Here is a 12,423-nt window from a genome sequence, read left to right on the forward strand (position 1 = left end):
ATGGCACTGTGTTTGCACTGATGAGGAACTGATGGCACTGTGTTTGCACTGATGGGGCACTGAGATGGCACTGTGTTTGCACTGATGCCACTGTGTTTGCACTGATGGCACTGATGGGGCACTGAGATGGGACTGATGGGGCACTGATGGCACTGTTTTGGCACCTGATCAGTCAGCAAGTGGGAGGGACTTGCCATGAGCTGAGTAAACAACCAACATAGAGAGCAACCAATTAAGCTATGCCAGCCAGCCACTCACGTTCACTATAAAAATAGAACCCACTGGCCGGCAATGGGTGCCTGAGCTGACTAGCTGAGCCTATTTCATCTTGTAGCTCTGCCTGTGATGAGCAGGTACTTGTGCTGTGCACAGTGCTGCTATGCTGTGTGTCTGTGATGAGGATGTGCCACTTCCCACCAGGAAACCTTCTCCGCTCCGCTCCCTAACCCATGCGCCGCTCTAGGTCAGCCCCACAATCCATGGCCACCCCACGCCGCTCAAAAAAATTGCCACTCGTCTTGTTTGCCTGATCCCCAGCAATGTACAGTACACAGGAGGAGTCGAGGAGGTGAGGTCAGGTGATACACCATCCGTCCGTGACACACTATGCTGGAGGGGGCTGCTGGATAGATTCTTACACACTGCATTTCCGGTGGCCGCAGGGCATAGAGGCAGTGGGCGGCGGGGCCACCCCTAATCAAACTTCCTAAGGACTAACTGGGAACCATTGCAGGGCTGGCCCTTACTCCAGCAATGGTTTTGTGGCATTTTTCAAGGTGGGCTTCCTGATGGTGACAACCTAGGAATGAGCTTGCATTTTGTCTGAATCTCCCTCTCGCAGCTCAACGGCCCAGCAATGACACCTAAATTCTTCTATGTTCTTCACCAGCTCAGCTTCAAACCGAACCCTGGCTCATCACTAGTTACCACAGCGGAGCATGCCTGTGCACTCTGCACTGGTGTGGCCTTTAGTCTCCCCACTGGGAGAGTGTGTGATAGGGTGACAGCACAGAAGAACAATCTTCCTAATCTAAAGAAACAACTTTTATTTCAGTATAAGGGACATGGAACTCATTAACAAGCAATTCTCATTTACTATCAGTTTATAGGCCGCTAATTAGGCCCTGTTTGCTCTCATCAAACAGCTTTATTTGTTTAAGCACTTCAACAAGCACACAGGGGGCCATGACTGGCCTGTCCATCGGCCTGCAGTGAAACAAATGAAAGTCCTCATGCAGGGAGGGATGATGCTTGACTGACCTGGTGTTGACAGTGAAGGACCGGCTTTGTGCCATAAAGGAATCGTGTTTATTTACAGCTGTAAATGCTCTGTGGGGTTTAACCCTGAGGACATGGTCATGATTAGGTGGCTTGTATCTGATAAATGACACTCATAGATGGCGGCAATTAGCAATGGTCCAATGACACTATGAGGTGGTCTATCTGCTGCTGCCATGACAAATACCAGGCAGGATTAGGCCCTCAATAAATTTGGGAAAGAAATCTAATTAAGCGTGTTTAGCCTCCAGAAAGGCATCTTCAATTACTCAGTCACATAAATTGACCCCTTAACACCTTCCATTTCAGCTCTGGCCACCCATACGCCTTGGAGGGGTTTTTTTTTTTTTCATGGTAAAAATTTGAAATTTAGAGGACTAATCTCCTGTTCTTATCATTTGTGAGGCCTGACGTCAAAAATGCGCTTCTGGAAGAATGGTCAAACATTCCCATAGACTCACTCCTAAACCTTGAGAGCAGCCTTCCCAGAAGAGTTGAAGCTGTTATAGCTGCAAGGGGGGGGGGGGGGGGCAATTCAATATTGAACCCTACAGACTGAGACTGGAATGCCATAAAAGTTTATGTGAGTGTAAAGTCAGGTGTCCCACTACTTTTGATAATATAGTATATGTAAATTGCTACATAAATTGATGGGGCTATATAAGTGCCTGTAAAAAATAAACACAATAAGTAAATTGTGACAATACATGTCTACAGATATTTAGCTATGGCAAAACATGGAGAACAAATGGGAAATCATTGCAATATATGAGCAACAAAAGAGCAATTGTTACAAAATGCAGGCAACAAATGAGTAATTATATTGATTTCCAGGCTACAGGCAATTTTCACAATACATAGACGCCAGTTACAATATGCGGGCAACAAACAGGTCATCCTTATTATATGTAAGCAATGATAAGAACAGGAGATTACTCACTTACATGAGATCCTCTAAATTTCTCATTTTTACCATGGAAAAAAAGACAAAATTCCAAGGCGTATGGGTGGCCAGAGCTGAAATGGAAGGTGTTAAGCGGACAATTTATATGACTGAATAATTGAAGATGCCTTTCTGGAGGCTAAACACGCCTAATTGGATTTCTATCCCAGACCAGTGGAGTTCCTCCACCCCAAACTCGCTCATCCATGTCTTTATGGACCTTGCATTGTGCACTGGTGCGCAGTCATGTTGGAACAGGAAGGAGCCAACCCCAAACTGTTCCCACAAAGTTGGGAGCATGAAATTGCCCAAAATGTCTTGGTATGCTGACGCCTTAAGAGTTCCCTTCACTGGAACTAAGGGGCCAAGCCCAACCCCTGGAAAAAACCCCACACCATAATCCCCCCTCCACCAAATGATTTGGACCAGTGCACAAAGCAAGATCCATAAAGACATGGAGAAGTGAGTTTGGGGTGGAGGAACTTGACTCGTCTGCACAGGGTCCTGACCTCAACCTGATAGTACACCTTTGGGATGAATTAGAGCGGAGACTGCGAGCCAGGCCTTCTCTTCCAACATCAGGGCCTGACCTCACAAATGCGCTTTTGGAAGAATGGTCAAACATTTCCATAGACACACTCCTAAACCTTGTGGACAGCCTTCCCAGAAGAGCCAAAACTGTTATAGCTGCAAAGGGTGGGCCAACTCAATATTGAACCTTACGGACTAAGACTGGGATGGCATTAAAGTTCATGTGTGTGTAAAGGCAGGCGTCCCAATACTTTTGATAATATAGTGTATGTATTGTACTTTCAATTGCCCCTTTTTTGTCTTTGTATTGTCGAATCCGCTGCAGGCCTACCACAATTGTAAGATGAGAGAAATAAGCATGCAAACTATTAACACTTCCAATATAAGCACATTTCTGACCCCCTTCTACCATATTAGACTGAAATTTCCCAGGTATGTTTATGTCTTGGCCTGAAAAAAAAAAAAAAAAAGACAAGAGTTGAAGTAGTTTTAACCCCTCCACCAGTAAAATATTTGTAAAATTCCTACCTTAGCACTTGCAGTTTACAACCTGCTACTGGCTTCTGCTCTTTCAGTGCTGCTTCCCTGAACTTCCAGTCTTCACAGGAAAGAGTTAAAGTTGTTCTAAAAGCAGACAGTTTTTTACCTTGATGCATTTTCTGCATTAAGGTAAAAAACCTGTGTACAGCTCCTCCCCCAAGCCCCCTCTTAAACTGACCTGAGCCCAACCTTGATTCAGGGATGTGCACGAGAGCAATGGCTTCCTCGGCTTTCTCTCCCCTTACTTGACAGAGCGGCAGCAGTGGGAGTCATTGGCTCCTGCTGCTGTCAATCACAGCTAGAGAGCAGAGAGTGGGGCCAAGCCACGCTGTGTGTGTCAGTGGGCACACAGAGCTCGGTTCAAGCCCACACAAATGCCCCCATAGCAAGCCATTTGCTTTGAAGTCCACTCAGCAGTGGAGAGGAGCCAGGAGCGCCATCGGGGGACCCTAAAAGAGAAGATTAGGGCAATGGTTTTGCACAGAGGAGGTAAGTATATAACGTGTTTGTTATTTAAAAACAAATAGCTTTAAAATCACTTTAAAGAGGTTGTACACCGAGAAATTTTTTTTTCTCTTCTTTAAATCCTGAAAGACAAACCCATAATGAGCTAGTATGCATCGCATACTAGCTCATTATGAAATACTTACCTTAGAACGAGCCCCCGCCGTGCCGTCCGCTTACCTGTATGACGGGCGACATGTATAGTCGCCCGTCTTCCGGGATCGCGGCATCCGGCCATCTGATTGGCCGGAGCCGCGGTGACGTCACTCCCGCGCACGCGCGCGGGAGCCGACGGTCACGGCACGGGGCTCTGAAGGAACGGCACGATCTGCCGTTCCTTCAGAGCGCATGCGCCAGTGACGTCACTGGCTGCATTAAAGGTAAATATCTCCTAAACGGTGCATGTTTAGGAGATATTTACAGTACCTATAGGTAAGCCTTAATATAGGCTTACCTATAGGTACAACTTCCTGAGGAGGGTTTACTTCCTCTTTAAGCAACAAATAAATTATATGAATTTCTCCAAAATTAATCCATACACATCCACCAATTAATGGTCCTGTAATTTATTTTACATAAAATTTGTTTTTTTTTTCTGTGTTTTTCTGCCTAATTGTAATGTCCTCTCTTCCATTTGTTTGGCACGAGCAGTGTGCATTAGTTGTGGCAATGGGCAATGACTAGTTTAGTATGACTGCAAATATCCACTTCCAGACCAGGACTTTGGACTTTTCTGGCATTTTTTGTTTACATGTAACAATCAGTATTTTTTGCTATAAAATTACTTGGAACCCCCTACACATTATATATATATTTTATTAAAAGCTGAGGCCCTAGAGAAAAAACTGGTGGGTTTTGATTTTTTTTTTTTTTTTTTTTAGGTCCCAGTGTTTGTGCAGCAGTTTTTCAAATGCAATTTTTTAAAAATACACTTTCCTGACTCCATGGCAGCATATGTTCGGGTAGGCTCCGCCTCCTCTCCTACCTCATTAGGACCCCACTCCCATAAATCTTTGCTCCCTTTCAGCATCAGTGTTCCTTTTTCGTCCTCCTCATACATATGTATGATGTTCCTACTATCTGGTCCTGTATATCGGTGGCAGACTGAGTTTCGGAGTCTCCGATAAGCCCTGGCTCTTAGCGGGGTATGGAGGGGGCAATGGAAGAGACCCTTAGCTGGAGCTATGTGGTTTGGCCGAGAGAGCCCTGCTGCTGCGGGTGGCCCTTTATTGCCTGAAGGCACAAGCCGGTGTTGCGTCTCCTGGACTCGGTTATGCTATCGGAGGGTGGTAAGCCCTTATATGGGACCATTTCTTTTTCCTCATTTTCATGCTTTTCTTCCTTGTATATTGCATTTTTTATCTATGCTCGTGTCTAGGGTGTTGTTTTATCGGTTTATCGCTCTAGTGTTGCTAGTTTTGCGGTTTAATCTTACTTGCGGTGCTTCATGGCCGCTGCCACGGTCCTTTCCGCTACTTCCGGGTTGTCCGGCGCGTCTGAGCATGCGCAGTATTGGAATCGTCGCGCATGCGCAGTAGTGCGGTCTGACGTCACGCGCGGTTGCGCAATACGGCGCATCGCGGTCCGGCGGTCTATTTAAACCTGCGATTAGACCGGAGCTGGTGGGAAGGTCGGTATATCGGTAGCCTCCCCCAGACTCCGGTCCTGTGGTTAAGGTAAGAAGGTTCCTTCACCTGGGGGTCTTGTTTTTATTGGGGTAATGGGACTGATGGTTATGTCCTCTTCCTATTAGGATACTTATCGCACTATTGAGATTACTCGAGCTATGGACTCATCGCCGCCCCCTAGTGGCCAGCCTGCTCTTTCTAGGTATGTGCTGGTTTTGACAGTTTTATGCTCTGTTTCTCTTTCATCTTTCTTATGGCTTGCTGTATATGTCTGTCTCAGCTCTCTTAGGTCTGATCAACAGCCCCGCACACGCAGCGAAGACAGTCATTCAAATACGCAACACCGGCGCTCCTCATCTAAATCTAAGCGCAGCTCCTCCCATGGCAGGGGACATGAGGGCCAGTCTTCCTCGCACCATGGCAGCTCAGAACGCCCGCAGGGGAAAAAATGCTGGGGTTGCCGTACCCTGATACCAGATGGTTCCTCCTTGTGCAAACCCTGTTATACCCAAGCTACGGGTGAAAGGGAAAAAACGGACCAACATATTGAGGAGGTGGTACGCAGAGTTTTAAAGGACTCTCTGGCTGAGTTGCATAAGCCAAGCACTTCTGCAGGTTTGTCACGCTCTCCTGACAGAGATTTGTTGGTTCAGGATCCGTTTCAGTCTTCCCAACCCAGCCATCCATCTGTTCTTCCGTCAGAGTCCGATTCCGATTCGGATGACTCCGGTACTGGATTTGAGTTTGCCCTAGTGTCTCCGTTAGTTAAAGCGGTGAGAGAGGCCCTTGATTGGGAGGATCCTGCTGTCTCTTCTCCTAAGCAGAAGAAATATTTCAAGCAGTTATGCAAAGAGCGCTTGAATTTCCCATTTCTTGAGGAACTGGGAGATATAATGTCTGAAGAATGGAGCAAAGTGGAAAGGAAAAATTCCATGACCACTAAAGTAGCGAAGCTCTATCCTTTTAAACAGGAAAAGGTGAAATATTTGGAGTTGTCTCCTAGTGTGGATGCCGCAGTGATGCGTCTGGCGAAACACGTCACTCTCCCAATGGAGGATACAGCATCATTTAAAGATCCTTTGGATCGAAGGATTGACGCTGATCTTAAGCGAGCATACCTATCAGCCGGCATGGCCTGTAAGCCAGCAATGGCTTTGGCTACAATTTCCAAGGCCATGGAAGTTTGGGTTAATGCCCTTGAAGATACTCTGGGAGGAGTTTCGGAGGAAGTGCTCCAAAGTTCTCCTATCCAGGAGCTGAAGATGGTTGCGGGCTTCTTGGGGGAGGCTTCCTTGGACACCATTCGCCTCTTGGCCCGGGTTATGCTGGCCTCCGTTACGGCCAAACGTGCCCTTTGGCTTCGGCCGTGGGTTGCTGATGCTGCCTCTAAACAGGCTTGGTGTAGGATTCCCTTTGAGGGTTCTTCCCTCTTTGGGAATAAACTAGATGCAGCCATAACCCGGGCCACGGGCGGAAAATCTGGGTTCCTTCCCCAGGACAAACGCCCAAGCACTCAGAAGCGCTCTTTCCCAAGGAGGCAAAACGCTAATCGCTCTAGGGAAGCGCGCAGCTACAGACCAGGAAAATCCTATGGGAGAAGCTGGAAGTCAAGACAGTCCTCCTTTCAGAAAGGCCCCAAGGGCCCTTCGTCCGGTGACCGGGAGGCCACCAAATCCTTTTGAGGTTGGACCCGTCCAGTCTGTTCCGGTAGGGGCCAGGTTGCTCCAATTTCGGGACGTCTGGGCGGCCTCGATCCAGGATCCCTGGGTTCTAAATGTTGTGTCCCAAGGGCACTCTTGGGCGTTCAACAACGTTCCCAAACCCAGGTTCATTGCAACTTCCCTTCCTCCTGCAGCAGAAAATAAGAAGGTTATTCTCAGTTATGTGGATACCCTACTGGATCAATGAGCTGTAGTACTAGTTCCCGAAGAGGAAAGGGGTCAAGGAGTATATTCGCCTCTCTTCCTCGTCCAGAAAAAGAACGGCACATGGCGCCCGGTAATAGATCTCACTTATCTCAACAGATCTATCCATCGAGAGAGATTCAAGATGGAGTCCCTAATTACAATACAGCATTCGGTTCTCCCAGGAGATTGGTTGGCATCAATAGACCTAAAAGATGCGTACTTCCACGTTCCTGTGGCAAAAGAATATCATCAGTTCCTCCGATTTGCTGTCAATCATGTCCACATGCAATTTACATGTCTTCCCTTTGGGCTCTCGACTTCGCCTCGCACCTTCTCCAAGACGTTATTGGCAATCGTGGCTCTCATCAGAACCAGAGGTATCAGATTACATCATTACCTGGACGATCTCCTTCTTCTGTCCCAGGACAGGGCCCAGTTACTGATACATCTGGAGCAGGTGATTCGTACTCTTCAAGAGTTCGGTGGATTCTCAATTTGGAGAAGAGCCATCTGGTGCCCACGCAGTCCCTGGTATTTCTCGGAGCACTGTTCAACACGTTGAATTGCACCTTATCTCTACCAGAAGAGAAAATTCCAGTAGTCCAGAGCAGGGTGGCTCTCGCTCTCGCTGCCTCCCATCTCACTGCTCCTCAGTGTCTAAAGGTGGTAGGGACTCTAGTGGCTACCTCGCCCATGGTGAAGTGGGCTCTGTGGAGGCTGAGACCCTTTCAGAAGGGGTTTCTCCACCAGTGGACGACAGAGAACCTGTCACAGATTATTTATCTAACACCATTCATGAAAGGGTGTCTTCCTTGGTGGCTACGCCGGGCGAATCTAACCAACTGCCACTCAATTGCTCCAATTTCCTGGGTGATGATAACCTCCGATGCCAGCAGTACCGGCTGGGGAGCTCACTGCCAGTCAGAAGTGGCCCAAGGCAGGTGGAATTTATCCAGTCACGGAGTGGTGTCCAACATCCTGGAGCTAAGAGCCGCCTTCAAAGCCCTCCAGGCTTTTCACCATCTGACTCAGGGGGCCTTAGTGTTACTCAGGATGGACAACACTGTCTTTGGCATACGTCAAGAGGCAAGGTGGAACCCGCAGCATGTCTCTACTCCAGGAAACAGATCCAATTATGTCTTGGGCCCAGCAACACCTGGCCAACCTCTCAGCGGTCTTTGTCCTGGGGGTGTTGAATACGGAAGCAGACTTCCTGTCCAGATTTCAATTGGACAACAACGAGTGGTCCCTCCACCAGGAGGTGTTCAATTGGGTTCTGTCTCTAGGAGTCTCACCGGAGGTGGATCTCTTTGCGAGTCCACACAACAAAAAACTCCGGAAGTATTATATGAGGTTCAGGGATCCTCGAGCCTTCAGAGTGGATGCCCTCACGGACAGATGGAACTTCCAGGTTGCCTATGCCTTTCCACCGGTGCCAATAGTACTCCAATTCCTTCGGAGACTGAAGATGGAGGAAGTAGAGGTCATAGCGATAGTTCCCTTCTGGCCCAACAGGCCTTGGTTTCCTCTGCTGTCCCTTCTCAGCTTCAGGGATCCGATCCCTCTGCCTCTCAGGCCAGACCTTCTATCGCAGGGGCCTACTCTGCATCCATGCCCTGCGCGTCTACACCTCAAGGTCTGGTTCTTGAGAGGGAGAGGCTGGAGGCCCTCGGATGTCCAGAAGAAGTGATTCCCACTCTTATGAGCTCAAGAAGGGCTAGCACCAACAGAGTGTATGAGAGGATGTGGGCAAGGTTTTTGAGTCATCAAGCCCAGAGTTTGGGTCCAGCAGGTGTGCCTACCATTCAACAAATCTTGAGTTTCCTGCAGTCTGGTTTAGATCTGTCCCTCTCGGTTAGTTCTCTCCAGGTGCAAGTTTCTGCCATCTCAGCTTTCACCGGAAATTCAGTGGGCAAGACATCAACTGATCCAACAGTTTTTTAGGGGCGCAGTAAGGCTAAGGCCGCAGAGAAAACCTAGGTTCCCGAAATGGGATCTTCCGCTGGTCCTGGACTTTTTTGCTTCAAAAGAGGTGGCTTCCATGTCCATCAGGGAGCTTACGTTGAAGACGGGGTTTCTGGTGGCTATCACCTCTGCTAAGAGGGTCTCGGAGATACACAATTTGGGCTGCAAAGAGCCTTTTCTGACCTTCTTTCAGGACAGAGTGGTCCTAATCCCTATGCTGGGGTCAAACCCTAAAGTAACATCTGTCTTCCACGAAAATTCCGAGATAGTTCTGCCCACCTTCAGAACAAATGAAGAATCCTTAGTACATCCTTTAGATGTGGGTGACACTCTGAGTCAATACTTAAGAGGCCACATCCTCCTTCCGTCAATCGGATTTCCTGTTTGTTCTTCTCCATGGGAATAAGAAAGGGATGCGTGCTTCTTCAAGAGCGGTGGCTGCATGGATTGTCCAGGCTATACAATGGGCATATAGAGCAAAAGGCTTGGCTCCTCCAGAGGCGATTACAGCTCATTCTACCAGAAGCATTGCTACATCCTGGGCAGTGTCTAAACACGTCGCGCCTGATGTGATCTGTAAAGCAGCCGCTTGGTCATCTGTGAATACCTTTCTTACACATTACTGTGTTGAACCTGCTGCCTTATCTTCAGTTAACTTTGGCGTTCAAGTTTTGTCAGTTGACAGTGCCAATTAAAGTTTTCTTTGTTCAGCATCTTCCCACCCGGTAGTGTATAGCGAGTTATTTCCCGAACGTATGCTGTCATGGAGTCTGTCAGGAAAACGGAAAATTGATATCAAATACTTACCGTAATTTTCCTTTCCTGATGGACTCCATGGCAGCAGGAGTCCCCTCCCAATTCCTGAGTAGGCTAGTTACAGAACACTGATGCTGAAAGGGAGCAAAGATTTATGGGAGTGGGGTCCTATGAGGTAGGAGAGGAGGCGGAGCCTACCCGAACGTATGCTGCCATGGAGTCCATCAGGAAAGGAAAATTACAGTAAGTATTTGATTTTGATTTAGTTTTTCTGAATTTTAATGCAAAAAAACACAATACATAACCCAACTTTTTTTTTTTTTTTTATATAAAAGATGATGAGAAAAGGAGGGAACCCCCGATTGTTTGGGACTATGGATGCCACTAGACACTAAAAAAAAAGACTGAAGAGTAAAAAATATCAAAGCTTTATTTTTATACAAAAGAAGAAAAAAATATATACAACAAATAAACAATGATAGACAATAGAAGCTAAAAATTGCATGGAAGGACAGATCACCCTCAATATGGAAGACTCCAAGGTACAAGTGGTGAAGAGAACCGGAAAAGACCCTATGCGTTTAAGGTGAATACCCTTCTTCAGGGATGAGCCAGAGTTCAGAACACGAAATGTGCCTATACGGGTAAAGATTCTTTAGTACTGTAAAAAATATGTATATAGGGAGAATACATTTCTGTTTAAGGTGTCTCAGTTTTAAGTACCTACCATTAGGGTTTTCATATGGAAGGGGATGAGCTGTCGTTTAAAAACTGGTAAGATACGAGTAGAGGAGAATGCCTGATTTCCAATATGCACGTAGTTTAGTGGGTAAGTATACTGAGAAAGAACAAGGATGGCTACAGTGCCGTGATTCGGTGAGCGCCACAATGATCCACAAACGGTCCAATAGGACAACCCAAGTGGAGTCCTTATAGGGGTGTATAGGGGAGTATTATAAACCTGAGGTAAGATAAAGTACAAGGGAAGCAATAATTTGGTAATGAGAAGAACAAATAATACAAAAAGGAGAGGTGATGACATGGGTAAGGATTAAAATACCTGTAATATACGAGAAAACGCATGGCAAGAGGTCATGCGGATGTGGAGAGTGGTTGTCGGCCCGGTATACGGAGTATACATTAAAGTATGGACATCTGGTGTGAGATAAGGTAAGGAAAACAATTGCTCAATGCAAGTATGTTAAACCTCCTGCTTAAAGTAAGTAGAAGAAGGTGACTCTACTATAGTCTAAATAAAAGATGATGTTACGGTGGGTAAATAGATACCAAACATGTCACGCTTTAAAATTAAGCACGCCCCTGCAACAGAGACAAATGAAGCACCTTTTACTATCCATAGGCAATGTTTAAAAAGCTTTTACAGGTTACCACTTTAGATTTACAGAAGAGGTCTAGTTCTAGAATTACTGCCATGATCTGACCTTCGCAGTGATACCTCACATGTGTGGGGTGATTGCTGTTTGCATGCATGTGGGACTGACACGTGCGTTCACTTTTTGTGCGCAAGCACAGGGGACAGGGAAACTTTCTTTTTTTTTTTAAATTATTCATTTATTTTTTATTTTTTTTTGATTACTTTTATTGCTGTCACCAGGAATGTAAACATGCTTGTGACAGCAGTAGGCATGTGACAGGTACTCTTTATGGGGAGATCTGGGATCTGCCCTTAAAAGCATTCAAAACACCTAGATCTGTGTTTTCAAATTCTTTTAATTTTTTTAAAATGACGCAGTTGACATCCTGGGTAAAAAGTGATGTCAGGTTATTGCTTCCGTGCTGCCATAGCCGAGAGCCGATCAAAGCCAATTCAGGCTTCGTTCGATCAGTCGGCGGAAGCGCTGGCTCGTTGCTCAGGTCTCCCAGTGGTAAGAGAGAGCCAAAGAAAGCTGTGGAAGGCGGTGAGGGAGGGACTTCATAATCCTGGTATACAGTGCTGTATCTTGGCCTAGGCCAACAAGGCCCAGGCCTAGGGCATCACTTTGCAGGGGGGCAGCAAAAAAGCTGATGGGGCTGCACTGATATGCTGCCCTGATGGGCACTAATAGACTGCACTGATGGCTACTGATGAGGCAGGACTGATAAACTGCACTGATAGGGCTGCACTGATAAGGCTGCATTAATGTGCACTGAGAGGCTGCACTGGTTGCAACTGATGGGGCTGTACTGATGGCCACTGATGAGGCCGCGCTGATATGCTGCACTGATGAGGATGCACTGACTGGCAGCAATGAGGCTGCACTGATGAGCACTGATAAGGCTGCACTGATGGGCATTGATGAAGCTAAACTTATGGGAACTGATGAGGCTGCACTGATGGGCACTGATGAAGCTAAACTTATGGGAACTGATG

This window comes from Pelophylax lessonae (assembly GCF_965119305.1).
Source record: "Pelophylax lessonae genome assembly, chromosome: 3".
NCBI lineage: Eukaryota > Metazoa > Chordata > Amphibia > Anura > Ranidae > Pelophylax > Pelophylax lessonae.